Source organism: Schistocerca serialis, chromosome 10 (genome assembly GCF_023864345.2).
Source record: "Schistocerca serialis cubense isolate TAMUIC-IGC-003099 chromosome 10, iqSchSeri2.2, whole genome shotgun sequence".
NCBI classification, from domain to species: Eukaryota; Metazoa; Arthropoda; class Insecta; order Orthoptera; family Acrididae; genus Schistocerca; species Schistocerca serialis.
The window spans coordinates 131,360,003-131,382,726 of record NC_064647.1 but is presented as its reverse complement, the minus strand read 5'-3'; the positions used below and the strand labels follow the sequence as shown (position 1 = coordinate 131,382,726).

The window sequence follows — 22,724 nt, the reverse complement described above, 5'->3', positions numbered from 1 at the left end:
TGAGACCTTTGAGCGGTTGTAACCTCGTGTGGTGGTGCGGAAGTAGGGGCGTGGCGTGCAGAGAGTTTGGTGGACACGGGAGGGCAGTGTGGCTCTCCAGCCCGAAGCAGGCGTGGTCGGTCGTACCGAGTCGCCACGTGATGTATGTCGGTTGTGTGTAACGAGCTGGTCGAGTTGACGGAAGAGCTCCCCGCGTGTTGGTTGTATACAGAATTACCCCACGAGTAGTTGCTGTTCATTTCGCCTTGGTGGGACGTTAACAAGCTTCTTTAAATCCTCCGTTTCAACACTGGAGTTTAAAAGGAGACACCTAACATGAAGGAGCGGTCACTACCCGCCAACGTTCCAGAGAAGACGTGAACTCCGGTGACAGAGCGTGTTGTCGCGTGACCGTGGCGTGTTGGGTACGCTGGCGACGCGTGCGCGGTCGGATGTGTGGATCCTTGCCATCGGAGCTCGTGTACTGCCTGTTCGAGCATAATTGCAAGTTAAGTTCGTGGAGGGTCTATTCATTAAGTAACTATTTTGTGTAACCAGCGTCTCTTCTGCCTTGTGGCCTCCGGCGACCGGGTTTCCTGTCCCTGGCAGCGGTGTAATTGAAGACAGTGATCTTTCCTCCTCCTCTCGTTACTCTCCGAAGGGAGGTGTAGTTTTGGCAGTTTAATTGTTTCGCTATTCTGTCGTGGTTTATGAGTAAATTGATGCTCCTTGTTGGTTGTTCATATGGTCGCTCATTCAGGACTGTGTGGTGTAATGTTTCCTTGCACGAGGTTAGCTCTAATTCTGTCAACAAGTTAAGCCATCTTATAACAAGTTTTCGCTGGCTAAAAGTCGGTGCAGTGGCCAGCCTGAGAGTGGCAATTGTGTTTACGGGCGTATTTAAGTTGGTCAGTATTCTGCCTAGCCTGAGCATCCCTGAGTGGGTGATTTGTGGCCGCCCTACACGGGTCCGTCATATCTGTTATGTTCTAATGATATTCCAGGACACTTTTGTTTAAAATTTTTTAAATTCCTCCAAGTTTATAAATTCCTTTTATTGCCATTAATAGTGTGTCTGCTGAGACCTGTTTAATTTTTTTTTAGTGGTGGTGTTGGTAGCTTCACTACCTCACCGTGCCTTATTAACAAAGTTCTCTATTTACTTTAGTAACCTGTTTACTAATGTTCTTTAAATCGTTTAAATTGTTGTATTGCTATAAATTACTTTGATTGGCGTTAGCGGCGTGGTTTAAAAGGCTGTTTATTGCCGTACTGCTAGCTTCAGTGATTTAAAAAAAAAAAATTTAAATTGTTGCTATAAATTACTTGATTCCCGTCAGCGGCGTGTTTTTAAAGGTTGTTTACTGCCGTACTGCTAGCTTCAGTGTTTCTTTAAAAAAAAATTTTTTTAATTGTTGTATTGCTATAAATTACTTGATTGCCGTTAGCGGCGTGTTTAAAAGGCTGTTTATTGCCGTACTGCTAGTTTCTGTAAGATACGAATAAAACATTTGTGAAAATCTCAACTACTAGAAATTTGGCCCCGTTTCCCAACTTGTGGTGTGGCTTGTACTAACCGTAGGCACTGTGTGTGTCAGTTATGTTCTTCTACTTGGAGACCATCTTATGCCAAAAAACGATGGAATTTTTATGGAAGACAGTGCTTCATAGTGATGGGCCGTAACTGTTGTGATTAGTCTGAAGAACATCCTGGACAATTTGAGTGAATGATTTGGCCACCCACATCGCCCAACATGAATCCCATCGAATATTTATGGGTCATAATCAAGAGGTCAGTTCGTGCACAAAATCCTGCACCAGCAACACTTTTACAATTATGGACGGCTATAGAGGCAGCAGGCTCAACATTTCTGCTGTGGACTTTCAACAGCTTCTTGAGTCAATGCCACGTCGAGATGCTGCATTGTGCCGGGCAAAATGAGGTGCGACCCCGATCTTAGGAGGTATCCCATGACTTTTGTTACCTAAGTGTAATTGCTCCTTCTTACTAATTTATTTATTACACTAATTTGATTTTTATTATTCTAGTCATGTACATAGATATATTTAAATATTTGGAAGCATTTTTAACGAGCAGAACAGAATGTAAATTGGGATTAAGGCAAGGATCGCAGTGGTAAGTAGAGAATAGTTTTGGCTGTGGAATGTGTTGTGATGTATAGCAGTTGTGAGAAGTCTTAAATAAATCAGACTATACGAGAGCAATGTCTTAAAATCAGACTATACCAGAGTGTAATTGTCCTGGTAACCTATGTGGGTCTGAAACATCTACATTAAGCAAGACAGATGAACAAAACACTGATACTCTTCGAGAGAAATGCATTAAGAAAAGCCGGCCAGAGTGGTCGAGCGGTTCCAGGCGCTACAGTCTAGAACCGCGCGACCGCTACGGTCGCAGGTTCGAATCCTGCCTTGGGCATGGATGTGTGTGATGTCCTTAGGTTAGTTAGGTTCAAGTTCTAGGCGACTGATGACCTCAGAAGTTAAGTTCCATAGTGCTCAGAGCCATTTGAACCATTAAGGAAAATATTTTCCCCCAATAGGGACAGCTAGTCAGAGTATATTAAGCAACCAGGAGTTGGCAGATGTCCACAGGCTCATTTTGGCTGTAGGATGAAGAAAGGAATATAGATGTGGGCAGGACACCTAATTAGGGTGGGACAGGAGCATCCTCAGGATTCTTGGAGAGAAGAAGGTGCCAAGGAAGGCCACAAACACGACTGACTGGTGATATCAACAGGGATATGGAGGCGATGTGTCTGAGGAAAGGAGAATGGACCACGAAAGTCAGAAACAGAAGCGATTGGTGGAAGGACGTAGAGAACATATGTGGTCTCCCAGGCCAAAGCGCCAATTAAGAAGAAGAAGGCACATACAGGGTGCTAGGGGTATAAGTGCAAATATTGTGACCATTGGTGTCTTAACAGGTACCAACTTCCTTGTGTTAGTTGTTTTTATCTGCATCTCACAGTTCTCCCTGAAACATGTAACATAATTTACTACCCAATGTTTTCTGCACAGTTGTAATTACACTATTAAGCGGACTACTCCTGTCAGAATAGATAACCGTTTTGCGTCCTTGTGCCCACACTTCAGCAACTGACCTGCTGCCCTACGGAAGATAGGCATTATTGGCTCTTGCCACGTGTACTTGCAGGTACTGTTGCTGTTGTTGTGGTCTTCAGTCCTGAGACTGGTTTGATGCAACTCTCCATGCTACTCTATCCTGTGCAAGCTTCTTCATCTCCCAGTACCTACTGCAACCTACATCCTTCTGAATCTACTTAGTGTATTCATCTCTTGGTCTCCCTCTACGGTTTTTACCCTCCACGCTGCCCTACAGTACTAAATTGGTGATCCCTCAACACATGTCCTACCAACCGATCCCTTCTTCTAGTCAAATTGTGCCACAAACTTCTCTTCTCCCTAATCCTATTCAATACTTCCTCATTAGTTATGTGATCTACCTATCTAATCTTCAGCATTCTTCTGTAGCACCACATTTCAAATGCTTCTATTCTCTTCTTGTCCAAACTATTTATCGTCCATGTTTCACTTCCATACATGGCTACATACCAATACTTTCAGAAATGACTCCCTGACACTTAAATCTATACTTGATGTTAACAAATTTCTCTTCTTCAGAAACGCTTTCCTTGCCATCGCCAGTCTACATTTTATATCCTCTCTACTTCGACCATCATCAGTTATTTTGCTCCCCAAATAGCAAAATTCCTTTACTACTTTAAACGTCTCATTCCCTAATCTAATTCCCTCAGCATCACCAGACTTAATTCGACTACATTCCATTATCCTCGTTTTGCTTTCGTTGATGTTCATCTTATACCCTCCTTTCAAGACACTATCCATTCCATTCAACTGCTCTTCCAAGTCCTTTGCAGTCTCTGACAGAATTACAATGTCATCGGCGAACCTCAAAGTTTTTATTTCTTCTCCATGGATTTTAATACCTACTCCGACTTTTTCTGTCGTTTCCTTCACTGCTTGCTCAATATAAATAACAACGCAGAGAGGCTACAACCCTGTCTCACTCCCTTCCCAACCACTGCTTCCCTTTCATGCCCCTCCACTCTTATGACTGCCGTCTGGTTTCTGTACAAATTGTAAATAGCCTTACGCCCCCTGTATTTTACCCCTGCCACCTTCAGAATTTGAAAGAGCGTATTCCAGTCAACATTTTCAAAAGCTTTCTCTAAGTCTACAAATGCTAGAAACGTAGGTTTGCCTTTTCTTAATCTAGCTTCTAAGGTAAGTCGTAGGGTCAGTATTGCCTCACGTGTCCCAACATTTTTACGGAATCCAAACTGATCTTCCCCGACGTCGGTTTCTACTAGTTTTTCCATTCGTCTGTAAAGAATCTGCGTTAGTATTTCGCAGCCGTGACTTAACTGATAGTTCAGTAATTTTCACATCTGTCAACACCTGCTTTCTTTGGGATTGGAATTATTATATTCTTCTTGAAGTCTGAGGGTATTTCGCCTGTTTCATACATCTTGCTCACCAGATGGTAGAGTTTTGTCAGGACTGGCTCTCCCGAAGCCGTCAGTAGCTCTAATGGAATGTTATCTACTCCCGGGGCCTTGTTTCAACTCAGGTCTCTCAGTGCTCTGTCAAACTCTTCACGCAGTATTATATCTCCCATTTCATCTTCATCTACATCATTTCCATAATATTGTCCTCAAGTACATCGCCCTTGTATAGACCCTCTATATACTCCTTCCACCTTTCTGCTTTCCCTTCTTTGCTTAGAACTGGGTTTCCATCTGAGCTTTTGATATTCATACAAGTGGTTCTCTTTTCTCTGAAGATGTCTTTAATTTTCCTGTAGGCTCTATCTATCTTACCCCTAGTGAGATAAATCTCTACATCCTTACATTTGTCCTCTAGTCATGCCTGCTTAGCCATTTTGTACTTCCTGTCGATCTCATTTTTGAGACGTTTGTATTCCTTTTTGCCTGCTTCATTTACTGCATTTTTGTATTTTCTCCTTTCATCAATTAAATTCAGTATTTCTTCTGTCACCCAAGGATTTCTACTATCCCTCGTCTTTTTACCTACTTGATCCTCTGCTGCCTTCACTACTTCATCCCTCAAAGCTACCCATTCCTCTTCTACTGTATTTCTTTCCCCCATTCCTGTCAATTGTTCCCTTATGCTCTCCCTGAAACTCTGTACAACCTCTGCCTTATTCAGTTTATCCAGGTCCCATTTCCTCAAATTCCCACCTTTTTGCAGTTTCTTCAGTTTTAATCTACAGGTCATAACCAATAGATTGTGGTCAGAATCCACATCTGCCCCTGGAAATGTCTTACAATTTAAGAACTGGTTCCTAAATCTCTGTCTTACCATTATATAATCTATCTGAAACCTGTTAGTACCTCCAGGCTTCTTCCATGTATACAACCTTCTTTCATGATTCTTGAACCAAGTATTAGCTATGATTAAGTTGTGCTCTGTGCAAAATTCTACCAGGCGGCTTCCTCTTTCATTTCTTACCCCCAATCCATATTCAGGTACTACGTTTCCTCCTCTCCCTTTTCCTACTGTCGAATTCCAGTCATCCATGACTATTAAATTTTCGTCTCCCTTCACTATCTGAATAATTTCTTTTATTTCATCATACATTTGTTCAATTTCTTCGTCATCTGCAGAGCTAGTTGGCATATATACTTGTACTACTGTAGTAGGAGTGGGCTTCGTATCTATCTTGGCCACAATAATGCGTTCACTATGCTGTTTGTAGTAGCTTACCCGCATTCCTATTTTCCTATTCATTATTAATCCTACTCCTGCATTACCCCTATTTGATTTTGTTTATAACCCTGTAGTCACCTGACCAGAAATCTTGTTCCTCCTTCCACCGAACTTCACTAATTCCCACTATATCTAACTTTAACCTATCAATTTCCCTTTTTAAATTTTCTAACCTACCTGCCCGATTAAGGGATCTGACATTCCACGCTCCGTTCCTTAGAACGCCAGTTTTCTTTCTCCTGATAACGACATCCTCTTGAATATTCCCCGCTCGGAGATCCGAATGGGGGACTATTTTACCTCCGGAATATTTTACCCAAGAGGACGCCATCATCATTTAACCATACAGTAAAGCTGCATGCCCTCGGGAAAAAATTACGGCCATAGTTTCCCCTTGCTTTCAGCTGTTCGTAGTTCCAGCACAGCAAGGCCATTTTGGTTAGTGTTACAAGGCCAGATCAGTCAATCATCCAGACTGTTGCCCCTGCAACTACTGAAAAGGCTGCTGCCCCTCTTCAGGAACCACATGTTTGTCTGGCCCCTCAACAGATACCCTTCCGTTGTGGTTGCACCTACGATACGGCCATCTGTATCGCTGAGGCACGCAAGCCTCCCCACCAATGGCAAGGTCCATGGTTCATGGGGGGGTTGCAGGTACTAACCAATATAAAAACATACTACTCCTAATAGCTACAATCATTAGTCTGTAAATGAAGTAAATACTGATGAAATGTTATTCAGTACACTGTTCTCAGTCACCAATAATAATACCTTCACTTATACCCCTAACACCTTGCATGTTAGTGACACATTGTCATAGAAGATGTCACATTGTTGTTGTCGTCTTCAGTCCAAGGACTGGTCTCATGTAGATTTCCACACTGCTCTATCATGTGCAAGCCTCTTCATCTCTGCATAATATTGTAAACTACACTCCTGGAAATGGAAAAAAGAACACATTGACACCGGTGTGTCAGACCCACCATACTTGCTCCGGACACTGCGAGAGGGCTGTACAAGCAATGATCACACGCACGGCACAGCGGACACACCAGGAACCGCGGTGTTGGCCGTCGAATGGCGCTAGCTGAGCAGCATTTGTGCACCGCCGCCGTCAGTGTCAGCCAGTTTGCCGTGGCATACGGAGCTCCATCGCAGTCTTTAACACTGGTAGCATGCCGCGACAGCGTGGACGTGAACCGTATGTGCAGTTGACAGACTTTGAGCGAGGGCGTATAGTGGGCATGCGGGAGGCCGGGTGGACGTACCGCCGAATTGCTCAACACGTGGGGCGTGAGGTCTCCACAGTACATCGATGTTGTCGCCAGTGGTCGGCGGAAGGTGCACGTGCCCGTCGACCTGGGACCGGACCGCAGCGACGCACGGATGCACGCCAAGACCGTAGGATCCTACGCAGTGCCGTAGGGGACCGCACCGCCACTTCCCAGCAAATTAGGGACACTGTTGCTCCTGGGGTATCGGCGAGGACCATTCGCAACCGTCTCCATGAAGCTGGGCTACGGTCCCGCACACCGTTAGGCCGTCTTCCGCTCACGCCCCAACATCGTGCAGCCCGCCTCCAGTGGTGTCGCGACAGGCGTGAATGGAGGGACGAATGGAGACGTGTCGTCTTCAGCGATGAGAGTCGCTTCTGCCTTGGTGCCAATGATGGTCGTATGCGTGTTTGGCGCCGTGCAGGTGAGCGCCACAATCAGGACTGCATACGACCGAGGCACACAGGGCCAACACCCGGCATCATGGTGTGGGGAGCGATCTCCTACACTGGCAGTACACCACTGGTGATCGTCGATGGGACACTGAATAGTGCACGGTACATCCAAACCGTCATCGAACCCATCGTTCTACCATTCCTAGACCGGCAAGGGAACTTGCTGTTCCAACAGGACAATGCACGTCCGCATGTATCCCGTGCCACCCAACGTGCTCTAGAAGGTGTAAGTCAACTACCCTGGCCAGCAAGATCTCCGGATCTGTCCCCCGTTAAGCATGTTTGGCACTGGATGAAGCGTCGTCTCACGCGGTCTGCACGTCCAGCACGAACGCTGGTCCAACTGAGGCGCCAGGTGGAAATGGCATGGCAAGCCGTTCCACAGGACTACATCCAGCATCTCTACGATCGTCTCCATGGGAGAATAGCAGCCTGCATTGCTGCGAAAGGTGGATATACACTGTACTAGTGCCGACATTGTGCATGCTCTGTTGCCTGTGTCTATGTGCCTGTGGTTCTGTCAGTGTGATCATGTGATGCATCTGACCCCAGGAATGTGTCAATAAAGTTTCCCCTTCCTGGGACAATGAATTCACTGTGTTCGTATTTCAATTTCCAGGAGTGTATGTGCGTTTGGGCCTTTTTACGGTATTCATGCTCAGGTCTCTCTCTACAACTTTTACCCCTTACTTCCTTCCATTACCGAACTATTCATTCCTTGGTACCTCAAGCTGTAGCAAATCAGCAGAGCCCTTCTTTAGTACAGTTGTGAAGTAATTGACTTTTTTCCTTAGTTCTGTCAGAACTTCAGTAGTTACCCAATCTACACATTTCAAAAGCTTTTATTCTCTTTTTGCCTGAACTGCTTAGCGTCTATGTTTCACCTCTGTACAGGGCTACACTCCAGCAGACGAATACCTTGAGAACAGCCTTCCTAACAGTTAAAGTCATCAGGTTTGATTCTGTAGGTAAACAGTTGTGCCCAGCAAGTGTATTCGTTTCAATTAGTAGAGGGTACAGCAATCAGTCGCAATTATGTTTATTCCATATCTAGATTTCGGTCACTGTGTGGCCATCTTCAGTACAGTAAAGGTAAGTTAAAACAAGAAAAAACACTTGTATACACACATAGTCCCAAATGGACTATTCATGTCAGAGGCTGAGTTCACACTCAAGGACAGTATAAGCTGTCGTTCAAGTGTTTTTCTCGGTCGAAGTGGAATGGCTGATTATTGTCGGGGACTACCCACTATACTCCGCGATAAGCAATTGATAAGTAAGATAAACAGTATTCGCAGATTAGCGTCAACTCTCGTACAGTAAGTTCCGCCAGGTTTCGTAGCTCGTTCTTTGAAATAACAGCAGAATGGTCTCCTACGACTTTCAGACAATATAAAAGAAAAATCTGTCCAACTTGTTGAATACTTTGTACGGTTTCCTATAAGTTTTGATTGTGAGCTGTCATCCTTCCTATTGCATTTGAATTGCGTACCTGCTTCTCATTGCTGATTTATTTATTACGTTTGTTTAATTTCTATTAAAACCACCATCTTTATCAGTGACACATATCATATAGCGCATCATAACATGCAGAGCATTGAAAAGAAAAAAACACAACAATAAAATTATGACATACAAAATGCCAAAATGAAAGAAACATATAAAACAGCAGTAGTAACGGAACTAATAGTAATACTCGTCATAGTATTGTTAATAGAATACAGTTATTCCAGTTGTTTTACCAATCTCAGTAGTGAGGAAAGAAAGGGCTAAGAACACTGCAGAAATGCTGGAAAATGATTCTAGTCATATATCGCGAACAATAAGCAAAGGGTGTCGGTATCTGAGACCAGTGAATTGAGCTGTCACTTATTATCACGTTGGAAAGTAATTACATGTGGTGCCCCACAAGAGTCCACCATGAAGCCATTGCTTTCACTTGTGAACACTAATGACCTCTCAACTGAGAGAGGCTGAGTCTGTTTTGTTTGCAGACGACAGAAGTATTGCAATAAAAAACTACTCTAGCACGGTGTTAGAAATGTTGGTAGTGACATTTTCATGGTCATTAATAAATGGTTTATAGCAAACTCACTGACATTAAACTCTGAAAAGACTCACTACATGCAGCTCAGAACACGTGAGACGTTTCCACCCTTCAAACGCAGGTAATATGGGGAAGCGTAGATAGAAGAGTTAGAGAGCTAAATTCCTGCGATTAAGAATTGATAATAAATTCAGTTGAAAAGAAGGCACTATACTGGAGGAGCGCGTAGACAAATCCTTATCTGCAGTGCGGATGTTATCAGACATAGGTGACATAAAAATAAAAGAACTCGCTTAAATTGCTTACTTTCTTCCCATAATATCACGCGGTATCACATTATGGAATAACTCTGTAAGTCAAACAAAAGTTTTCAGAATCCTAAAGCGTGTAAAATGCACTGTCTGCTTTGTGAATTTACGAACGCCTTGACGAAGCCTGCTCAAGAAAATGGGTATATTAGCTACTGCTTATCAGTATACTAAGTCCTTAATGAAATTTGTTGTAAATAACATAACCTATTTACAGCAAATAAACCAGTTCACAAAATCAATACTAGGAACAAGGCACTTACTGTAGTCAAAAAAAGGAGTCCACAGCTCAGCAACACACATTTTCAAAAACTTGCCAGTTAAGCTACAAATAAAATTTAGTATACGAGCAACCTGAAAAACTTTGTTGTGACATAATCCATCTACTCCAAACGAATTTCTAAATATAACCATGTATTGAATGTGTTACTACTACTACTACTATTATTATTATGTATCCTTTTATTAATATCATATAATGTTTTAAAAATGTGACGTTTTCCACATCCACGAGGATCTCCTTAATATGGATCCATGGAACGAAGAGTTGATCGAATCTCTCTTGTCAGAGAGGTCACAGTTCGTATGAATTGACGGAAAGTCATCTAGTAAAACAGAAGCGATTTCTGGGGTTCCCCATGGTAGTGTTATAGGCTCTTTGCTGTCTCTTATCAATACAAACAATTTGGGAGACAATCTGAGCAGCCGTCTTGTTTGCAGATGATGCTGTATACTACATAGATAGTTCACACTCATCGAGAATTCGGCGAGAATTCATTGTAATACAAAGATATACGATATTTTATGACGATGTAGATACAAAACACAAGCATAAATAATATCTAAATAAGGCTCTGAAGAACTAAATCTTATATTACAGTATATTCTAATACTAAAACTATACGAATATATAAGCCAAAAACAGGAAAGAAACCTCCACAGTAATACCGGCAAGTTTCCAGCATCCCATAACCCACAAACATGCAGCCTCTCATTCCATGGTGCACTATCTACCATCTATAAAACAAACAACATCAGATTTTGAAAAATTAATTGAAAATATAGAAATGGCACACAACAATCGTTGTAGTCCTACACCAACTGACAACATACTCGACAGAAAGAAGAGACAGAGGATAACAGCACTCCTTTATTCACCTCAGACGTCACAAAACCACACTGATAAAAAATAGGCCACCACATTATATGTGGTTAGGACTTCACAGGTTCTTGCCAGGAAACTAAAACTCAGGAAATATACTCCAACTAGGAATACTTTTTCCCACCTGCGTTCAACAGAAGAGATAAGATCCCACCCTTAGGACAGAGTGGAATTTATAGAATTTCCTGCAATCTGTATAGCAAATTGTATCTAGATCAGTCAGATGGGGCTGTAACTACTATAATGACTGAACATGAAATGGGTTGGAGACTGAAAAAGAAAGATTCCACCTTTGCTAAACTAACTCTAAATGAATGTCATTCATATGATGTGAAATGTGATGTTGTCCATAAAGGAACTAAAAGCAGAAACTAACATTACTTGAAATTCTAGCCATTTATCAATAGCAACCAAAGAATCCTGACCTGGTCCTTAATGACCAACACAGTTGCATTATTCACTCTTATTTAAGTAAGAGCCACCACTTACGATTTCTCTGACCAGTAGATAATAAGCTTGCTGTAACTGTTTCCCCACATTCCATCGACTTCTTCCCCCCCACTCCTCCCCTTTCTTTGGTCGGTTCGTTATATTTACCAATTCGTCCATGTGATACAGTATCTTCTGCTACTATTCACTTATAGAACATTTTTGGCTTGCACAGTCATATAGTTTTAATATTTGAATATACTATACTACAAGATTTATTTGTTTTGAGCCTCTTTATGTATTACGTTATGTTTGTGTTTCGTTTCGATATCGTCATAAAATGTCATATATCATTGTGTAGGAATCTTTGAATAGCTATGAATTCTCGCTGAAGTTGTGAAGACTATTTATTTAGTATTAGGGTATCAGACGATGGCCGAAGGAGCCGAAAGCGGGTTCATAATGAACTGATAAATAAATATTGTTGTGGAACAGTAATAATGTGTATTCAAGTTATTAATATTAAACGTTTATTACTATCCAGGAAATATATACTATAATGCAAGAGGGTAGAAAATTACATCGAATTGTCTAGAAAAAGAAAATTAAAATCTTCAGAGCAGACGGTGTCTTAGCCATTACATTATTCAGACAAAATATGTTAAGTCCAATAGAGATTTTATGGTACACTGTTTGACAAAACATACCTAATTATAAATATCTTAAGATCCGTAAACAAAACAAAACAAAAATAAGCGATCTCCATAATGTCGTTTTGATATGCGCTATTCCAAATGAAGTGATTTTAATTTGTGCAGCAGAACTGATATGTAGATTATTTGTGTTGATGACTGTAAAAGCAGTAGTCTGGAAGTCTCTAAAGTCCTTTTCCTCCACTCTGAGTGCGGTGAATGGTAAATGATGACGTGATGAAGTAATTACTTCTTATAAATCATCAGGTACGTAACACTTAACTACCTTCTTGCACAAGACAGGAAACTGTGGTCTGAAACCGGATGCTTATGGTGTATGCACTCAAACACACACACACACACACACACATTATATATATATATATATATATATATATATATATATATATATATATATATATATATATAAAGTGTTACTTCCAAAAAACGACGAACAATACGGCAAATATTACGCTCTAGCGTTTAACTGACGGAATTTAGCGCTGGTTGCCAAGCAAGTTAAAAATAAATAAAACAGTGGAGTTAGCACCACCGTCTTCTATTCGTCACTCTTAAGATTTGTTACCTTCGTCATAGGATGAAGCCCTTTAGTGTAATATACTCGCATGGATGTAGCACCTATACAGCGAATAATATAACTTTCGAGAAAAAAACGCTACTTCGCACGTTTAGAGTGTTAGATCATGACACGTACTTGCAGCCGTTCACACATGCGATGTAAACAGTGTGCCATTTCTGAGACAAGCGCTACAAAATCCTAGGCGCGTTCATCTTACCACGTTATTCAGCGGACCGTCTTCCAAGCGCTTACGCCAACTGCTGCTTACTGTTGCATTTTTTAAGTACAGTACATGTTTCCACATGCAGTATCTGGCTCGCTAGCTTATCTGGATGCTTACACAGTTTCGTCACCTCTTCACATCTTGTCATATCGCACATCGCGTTCCTGTTCTCTCTTGTATACTCGCCTACGAGGTATTTATACGCGTGTATCAGTCAGCACAGCGTGACACTTCATTGTCAGGTGATACGCAAGACGGATAAATTCTGAATCTACATCTACATGGATACTCTGCAAATCACATTTAAGTGCCTGGCAGAGGGTTCATCGACCCACTTTCACAATTCTCTTATTATCCCAATCTCGTATAGCGAGCGGAAAGAACGAACACCTATATCTTTCCACACGAGCTCTGATTCCCCTTATTTTATCGTGGTTATTGTTCCTGCCTATATAGGTCGGTGTCAACAAAATATTTGCGCATTGGGGGGAGAAAGTTTGTGATTGGAATTTCGTGAGAAGATTGCATCGCAACGAAAAACGCCTTTCTTTTAACGAATGTCAGCCCAAATCCTGTATCATTTCAGTGGCACTCTCGCCCATATTTCGCGATAATACAAAACGTGCTGCCCTTCTTTGAACTTTCTAGATGTACTGCGTCAGTCCTACCTGATAAGGATCCCACACCGCGCAAAAGTATTCTGAAAGAGGGCGGACAAGCGTAGTGTAGGCAGTCTCCTTACATTTTCTCAATGTCCTGCCAATAAAACTCATTCGTTGGTTAGCCTTCCCCAAAACATTTTCTGTGTGTTCCTTCCAATTGAAGTTGTTCGTAATTCCTAGGTATTTAGTTCAATTTACGGCCTTTAGATTTGACTGATTTATCGCGTAACCGAAGTTTAACGGATTCCTTTTAGCACTCATGTGGATGAGCTCACACTTTTCGATGTTTAGGGTCAACTGCCAGTTTTCGCACAATTCAGATATCCTTTCTAAATCGTTTTGCAGTTTGTTTTGATCTTCTGATGGCTTTGTTAGTCGATAAACGACAGCATCAACTGCAAACAACCTAAGTCGACTGCTCAGATTGTCTCCCAAATCGTTTATATATATATATATATATATATATATATATATATATATATATATATATATATATATATATATATATAAGGAAAAGCAAAGGGCCTATAACACTACCTTGGGGAACGCCAGAAATCACTTCTGTTTGACTCGATGACTTGCTGTCAGATACTATGAACTGTGATCTCTATGACAGGAAGTCACAAATCCAGCCACATAACTGAGACGATATTCCATAAGCCCGCAATTTCACTATAAGCCGCTAGTGTGGTACAGTGTCAAAAGCCTTCTGGAAATCCAGAGATACAAAATCGATCTGAAATCCCTTGTCAATAGCACTCAACACTTCATGCGAATAAAGAGCTAATTGTGTTTCACAAGAACGATGTTTTCTAAACCCATGTTGACAGTGTGCCAATAGACCGTTTTCTTCGAGGTATTCCATAATGTTAGAACACAAAATTTGTTCCAGAATCCTGCTGGATATCGACTGTAATGGGCCTGTAATTAAATGGATCTTTCCTACTACCGGTACCTTTCTTGAAAATTAGTGTGACCTCTGCAACTTTCCAGTCTTTGGGTACGGATCTTTCGTCGAGGGAACGGTTGTATATGATTGTTAAATATGGAGCTATTGCATCAGCATACTCTGAAAGGAACATAATTGGTATACAGTCTGGACCAGAAGGCTTGCTTTTATTAAGTGATTTAAGTTTCTTCACTACTGGATATATTCAAATGTGTGTGAAATCTTATGGGACTTAACTGCTAAGGTCATCAGTCCCTAAACTTACACACTACTTAACCGAAATTATCCTAACGACAAACACACACACCCATGCCCGAGGGAGGACTCGAACCTCCGCCGGGACCAGCCTCGCAGTCCGTGACTGCAGCGCCTGAGACCGCTCGGCTAATCCCGCGCGGCACTTCACTACTCCGAAAATATTTACTTCTACGTTTCTTGTCAGCTGTTCTTGATTCGAATTCTGGAATATTTAATTCGTCTTCTTTTGTGAAGGTCATTCGGAAGGCTGTGTTTAGTAACCCTACTTTGACAGCATTGTCTTATATAGTATCTCCATTGCTATCGCGCAGAGAAGACATTGATTGTTTCTTGCCGCTAACATACTTCACATACGACCAGAATCTCTTTGGATTTTTGGTAAGTTTCGAGACAAAGTTTCGGTGTGAAAACTGTTATAAGCATCTCGCATTCCGAGCTTCTGCAAATCTTGGGGATTTTGCGTCCGTTTAAATTTAGCTAGTGTGTTTCATTGTTTCTGCAACAGTGTTCTGAGCCGTTGTGTGTACCAAGGAGGATCGGCACCGTCGTTTGTTAATTTATTTGGTATAAATCTCTCAATTGTTGCCGATACTATTTATCTGAATTCAAGCCACATATGGTCTACATTATATCATTAATTCGGGAGTAGTGGAGATTGTCTCTCAGGAAGGCGTCAAGTGAATTTTATCTGGTTTTTTTGAATAAGCATATTTTCCGTTTATTTTTGGGGGATTTGGGGGTTACAATATTCAATCTCGCTAAGACAACCCTGTGTTCACTAATCCTGTATCCGTTCTGATGCTCGTTATTAACTCAGGATTATTTGTTGCTAAGACGTCTAGTGTGTTTTCACAGCCATTTTCCATTCGCATGGCCACATAAACTAACTGCTCGAAATAATTCTCAGAGAATGCGTTTAGCACAATTTCGGATGATGTTTTATACGTACCTCCCACTATGCCAGTGGTACAATTGATCTGACTATAGCTCCGTTTTCAGTCCACAAACCGTTTACTGTTTAGTTGCCACTTAGATCACTGTTCCGTGTCAACAAACTTTATTTATTTTCCTTGTATACGTCACAAATAAGTGGCAGACTGTTTTCGCACAACTTCAGTGTGCGCTGTAAAGTTTCGCAGTGACACTAACTGCCGATCTTAACATAGGGATCATATTGAAACAGTCACTACAGTGTGGCAACAACAAAAAAATTGAAGCAAGGGCTCGAAGAACCTCGTTATCGGTTTTGAGATTATAGTATGTGTGCACGTTGCTGACATATGTTGATGTTACGGCGAACCAGCTTTATCCATGCAGTACCCCTGCACCGTACATATTCCTTTGTAAAAAGCTGTCTCACAGATTTCTCTGATATTCAGTTCTATATGGACCCAAAGCACACATTTTCATTGCCGCAGGAATGCTCTCTGGCCATACTGACGGCAATTTCTTCACGAAAGCTGGAAGTTCTCGGAGGAATGCCCCACCAGAACGTCACGTTCCATGGTTCCAGCATTCCAGTCTGTACAGTGAACGCTGAGGACTAACTACGAAACTATAAGTTGATGTTCATGGTAACAATGTACATCTCAGAAATATTAAAACGATGAAGTTTTCAGCAAGTTGCCTTAAACTGTCATTTAAAGTAACATAATCTTCATTGCGGTCGTGGGAGGCCGCCATTTTCTGCAAGTCACGTCGAGGCAGACCACAATCTGTCATTTCCCCACAATCTATAGATGCCTTACAAAGTTATAGCGCCCAAATAAGTACATGGAATGCAAACATCAACCTTGACAAAGACTTAACAGAACTTCTTGATCGAACTTGAATCACGTAAATTTAACATAGCTACCAGATTTCATGCCTGAAGCGAGCAGACAGTTTTATCTGGACCTCAAGTTGGAGAATGTGCTTAATGTAAATGATGATCACGAGCACCATGAAGTGTGGCGAAGGGTCATAAATGTGAGCATGGTAGATTTAGTATCTTTTAAGAATATTTTGATTCTAGTTTCACATTAATCACAAACTTCTCAATTGTCAGAAAGACGTTATTGTCACTAGAGGGAATATGTTATCTTAATGAATTAACGTTAATCATAATAATCCTATAAAATAATTTAAATTGCGTAAGATAAAGTGGGTCCACAATTTTTATGGAGATATAGGATATTGAGTCTTTGTTAAAAAAAGTCAAACTTATGAAACTGGTGGTTTGCCTACAAATACGATTTCCACAAACATCTGTTTTTCTCAAAACTTTGTGTCTGTGCTTTGGTCCCTTACAGGTCTCAGTGCCTCAATTCGAAAACATGATCAAGCGTACCAACTGAAAGTAATGAGAATGCACATCACATCAACTTTCATTGCTGCATTGATATATACAACTGATCAAATGAAGACATCATTTCGGAGAAACTAATATTAATCGTTTTTAGCACATTTATCCTAATATTCAGCCTATATCGCGACTACTGCTTTTTATTGTATGCCACAGACGTGTAGTTTCGGCCATTCCTGCTCTGTGCGCTTATCGGTAGCCTCTTGCGCCTTTATGGGTGGTACGTTTCTGGCGCGACGCATTTTATCTGATAGTCTGTGTCGAGGTAATCTAATTTTGGTCGATATGCTGAAACCAGGTATTTTGCGAGGACTTTGATAACATTTTCAATAACAGACTTACTTACGAGGAAGGTTTCTGTACATAATATGTTGCTTATAGTAATGACAAGGCTGTAATAAATGAATTACTATCAGTTCCATGCTTCGACCATAAATATAATAGACTGGCCCTGACGTCATTTTCGTGGCTCCAACATCTCTCGGCTAAAGTCACGTGAATGTTGGTAAAACATGGTTGTTTCGTGTTGCGCTTGTGGCTGTACTCAGCGTTTTGTCGGGGGAAATGGCATTACATTTCACGTGTGTTTCTATGATAGTGCAGATGCGTTTATTGAAATCTGCTGAAGTGACATTTATATGTTTTTTACACTTGAAATAGAGTATCACGTAATTTAAAGCGTTGAAAGTGATGCCTGTAAAGTCACTCATATTACATTTTGGAAAGTATCTGCGATAATTCGGTTACAGAAGTAAGTATAATTGTTCCTCGTTCCTACTCATAGGTTCCCTAAGGATGAAAACCGAAGGCAGCTTTGGATACAGGCCCTGAAACGGAGAAACTTAAGCCATCTGCACATACGCGCCTTTTTGTATATACAAGTGAGATTATAATAAGGTAAGAGCACCTATAGTCGACACATAAAGAGAATTTTTTTCTACCTTCTAATACTATTAAATAAATGTAGGATCCAAAATTATTTTCTGAAACTTCAAAGTCCAACCTTTCATCTAAAATATCATTTTTTTTAAACTGATAGTTTAAACTTTCGTAAAAATAGTAGTAACTGAACCTTTGAAGTGCACCTAAAATTGATACTCTAAAATGGACCTGCTCCTAAAGTCGACAATTTTGGCACCTATAGTTGACATAATTCCCATATTCCATTTTCTTTTATAAGTGACTAGAGCTCAAAACGCGGCGAATCCAATATTTAAAGTTTTGACACGAGCCCACTCTTACTGTTTAAAAGAATTTTAACGATATTTTTGTTTAATTGATAGTTTATAGTAATTTCGTCCCGCTGTCCACCAGAGGGGCGATCGATGTATTTGTTAGATTTTATAAATGGTACTGTGAACAAATCCAGGTCAAATGTAGTTCTGACATAATTTTTCGCAAATGAAAAGTAATTTTTGTTGGAAGCGTTTGGCAGTCAATTGAGAAATGTGGGTAAAATACGATACAAACATAGGATGGCAGACCGCTGATTTGAAATCCCGCCACGTTTTGCCAACAGTCACGTGGTTTATGTTGGAGCCACTCCAGCCCTATAGCTTCTGCACAGCAAGGCCAGTCTACTAATATCTTTGGTCGATGGTTCCATGTTTAATTGGCGTTTGGAGTCACATCTTGTGGAGCTGTGAGCTGGTCAGATAGGAGGCGGTATCTGTTGAGAAAAGGAGTAAACAGCCGCCACAGTTACAGAGAGCAGCGACCTTGTCCAGAATCTATACATATGATACGAGGGTTGCCCAGAAAGTAATGCGCCGCATTTTTTTCTTCAAGAATTCTATATTGAACATTATTAGAACTACACACAGGAAAGAATGGTGCTTTATCTATACACCCTATTTTTGCACGTAATCTCCATCCCGTTCTATGGCCTTCCTCCAGCATGAAACAAGGGTGTGTATGCCCCGTTGGTACCAATCCTTGGCCTGGTGGCTGAGCTAGAGCTTCACTATGTGAATCACCTCCTCATCGGCCTCAAAATGTGTTCCACGAATGGCATCCTCTAATGGCCCAAACAAGTGGAAGACCGAGAGGTCAGGTGTGTCAGGTATGACAGCCGTGGATGGTCTTGCCGACCGCTGCAAATCGTGGAGCTCCGCCGAACCGCCGTCTGATTACCTCATCTCGATGTTCACCGACTAACTGTACTTCCGTCGACACCAGATGCTCCACATACTTCGCACAAGCGTTTGTGAATATTCCCCACAGTTTCTTTCTCTACATGATTGTACATCACATACAGACGCCATTTTGAAACTCTCCTGCAGCTGCGCCATCTATCGGAAGTGACGGAAACGTGGTGCGTTCTTTCAGGAGACTTCAGATAATACATACGTAACGTTTCGCATAAGTAGCATTCATTTCGGCTGAGAAAAAAAAGGTGCATTTCTTTCTGGACAACCTTCGTAAAAATGTGGCCGTGTGTTTTCCAGGTCTCCTCCTAAATCACTGGTCTGACTTCGGCTAAACTCGAAACACATATCGGTACTGTTAAGCAACAATCGCTGCGAGGTGTAAGGGGTCCATAGGCCCTTACTATAACTTTGCGCTTGGCACAGCTCGATAGGAGGAACAATCGATTGTGATGTGTTGAGAGAGCGAGTGTCGAGATGCGCCAGTGTGTGGTTGGCGGGTAGGCCTATGTGTGTGTGAAGGCCATTGTTGAAATACAGGGCTTTAACGGAGAAGGGTGTCGCCATCGCCGTTGTTAGACCCCTAAATAATAAATAAATACCGGGAAAGTGATGAAGTATCATTACGAAAGTGATCTGTGACGTTACCAGTGCCGATATTTTGGTTTCGGGTCCACCGCGCCGGCCTAACCTTGGATTGCAGTGTTGGATGCTGTGATGGATTAGCGTGTGACGATAATGGAAAATGAAGAAAGCCTGTGCTGAGATTAGCCGTAATTAGATATGTATGACGAAGGCAGTGGCTGTCTCCTTTGTGTTTTGAGGAGAATATAAGTTCGTAATGAGTAAAACTGTGTTGGTGTTCCTCATTACCATACACTCAGTATTGTAGTACTGAACAGGACGAACTGGAAAGTAACAACTTCCGTAGCAGTCAATTCCGATTACCAGCCCCATTAGGTTCACGGTCATGTTAATAATAAATATTGGACTGCTATTCGATCAGATCAGGTCGGGACGCAACGGAGGTGTTACATAGGGTAACATCTAATTACAATAGTTCAGGAAATACGACTTTCTAAACAGTGAGATGCATGAAAAGCTACCGCATAATGCAAAGTGTTTAAATTTATTACTTCTGTGCTACTAACTCTATTCGCAATAAATTTCGCAGCCATTATCCGCATATGCCGATAAATGTACCTACAAAATTTCATCATGGCAGAGCCACACAAGTTCAGCAGATATGACGTCATAAGCACGTAGATGTGTGAAGAACTTCCGCATCGTACATGACGCTTAAATTTATTATTTCTTTACTACTAACTGTAGTCGCAACACATTTTGCAGACAATATTCCAGCACGCCGCTGTATGTACCTACACAGAGATAGCATTGTACGACACATCGTGCAAGAGATATGGTGTCACAAACAGTGAGATGCTTGAAAAATTGCCGCATCATGCCTAAAGTTTTAAAACATTTGTTCTTTACAAGTTAAGACACTCCTACAGTCGAGTCATCATCACCATCATTTAAGACTGATTATGCCTTTCAGTGTTCAGTCTGGAGCATAGCCCCCTTATAAAATTCCTCCATGATCCCCTATTCAGTGCTAACATTGGTGCCTCTTCTGATGTTAAACCTATTACTTCAAAATCATTCTTAACCGAATCCAGGTACCTTCTCCTTGGTCCGCCCCGACTCCTCCTACCCTCTACTGCTGAACCCATGAGTCTCTTGGGTAACCTTGCTTCTCCCATGCGTGTAACATGACCCCACCATCTAAGTCTGTTCGCCCTGACCGCTACATCTATAGAGTTCATTCCCAGTTTTTCTTTGATTTCCTCATTGTGGTCACCCTCCTGCCATTGGTCCCATCTACTAGTACCTGCAATCATCCTAGCTACTTTCATATCCGTAACCTCAACCCTGTTGATAAGGTAACCTGAATCCACCCTACTTTCGCTCCCATACAACAAAGTTGGTCGAAAGATTGAATGGTGCACAGATAACTTAGTCTTGGTACTGACTTCCTTCTTGCAGAAGAGAGTAGATCGTAGCTGAACGCTCACTGCATTAGCTTTGCTACACCTCGCTTCCAGTTCTTTCACTATGTTGCCATCCTGTGAGAATATGCATCTTAAGTACTTGAAACCGTCTACCTGTTCTAACTTTGTTCATCCTATTTGGAACTCAATCCGTTTATATTTCTTTCCCACTGACATTACTTTCGTTTTGGAGGTGCTAATCTTCATACCATAGTCCTTACATTTTTGATCTAGCTCTGAAATATTACTTTGCAAACTTTCAATCGAATCTGCCATCACAACTAAGTCATCCGCATATGCAAGACTGCTTATTGTGTGTTCACATATCTTAATCTCACCCAGCCAGTCTATTGTTTTCAACATATGATCCATAAATAATATGAACAACAGTGGAGACAGGTTGCTGCCTTGTCTTACGCCTGAAACTACTCTGAACCATGAACTCAATTTACCGTCAACTCTAACTGCTGCCTGACTATCCATGTAAAGACCTTTAATTGCTTGCAAAAGTTTGCCTCCTATTCCATAATCTCGTAGAACAGACAATAACTTCCTCCTAGAGACCCGGTCATATGCCTTTTCTAGATCTATAAAGCATAGATACAATTCCCTGTTCCACTCATAACACTTCTCCATTATTTGCTGCAAGCTAAAGATCTGGTCCTGACAATCTCTAAGAGGCCTAAACCCACACTGATTTTCATCCAATTGGTCCTCAACTAATACTCGCACTTTCCTTTCAACAATACCTGAGAAGATTTTACCCACAACGCTGATTAAACAGATACCTCTGTAGTTGTTACAATCTTTTCTGTTTCCATGTTTAAAGATTGGTGTGATTACTGCTTTTGTCCAGTCTGATGGAACCTGTCCCGACTCCCACGCCATTTCAATTATCCTGTGTAGCCATTTAAGACGTGACATTCCACTGTATTTGATGAGTTCCGACTTAATTTCATCCACCCCAGCTGCTTTATTGCACTGCAATCTATTGACCATTTTCTCCGCTTCCTCAAATGTGATCCTATTTCCATCATCATTCCTATCCCATTCTACCTCGAAATATGAAACATTACTGATCGTATTTTCACCTACATTGAGCAACTCTTCAAAATATTCCCTCCATCTGCCCAAGGCATCCACAGGATTCACCAGCAGTTTTCCTGACCTGTCCAAAATATTTGTCATTTCCTTCTGACCTCCCTTTCGAAGACTGCTAATTACACTCCAGAATGGTTTTCCAGCAGCTTGACCCATAGTCTCCAAGCTGTTACCAAAGTCAGCTTAAGGAAATTCCTGACACCTGGCAGCCCTTTGACAGCTTCCAGCTGCTAAGCGCAAACAGCTGTAGGCGAAACCAACAGCCGT

General features: G+C 41.5%; 1 protein-coding gene across 1 annotated transcript in view; it reads right to left on the bottom strand.

Annotated features, from left to right (window-relative positions):
- Positions 1-12,970, bottom strand: part of LOC126424608 (speckle-type POZ protein-like) — a 65,441-nt gene extending 52,471 nt beyond the window's left edge. The window contains exon 1 of the mRNA XM_050087347.1: positions 12,940-12,970. The gene's annotated coding sequence lies outside the window, so the exon portion shown is untranslated. The remainder of the gene's footprint in view (positions 1-12,939) is intronic.
- Between the last annotated feature and the right edge of the window lie 9,754 nt (positions 12,971-22,724).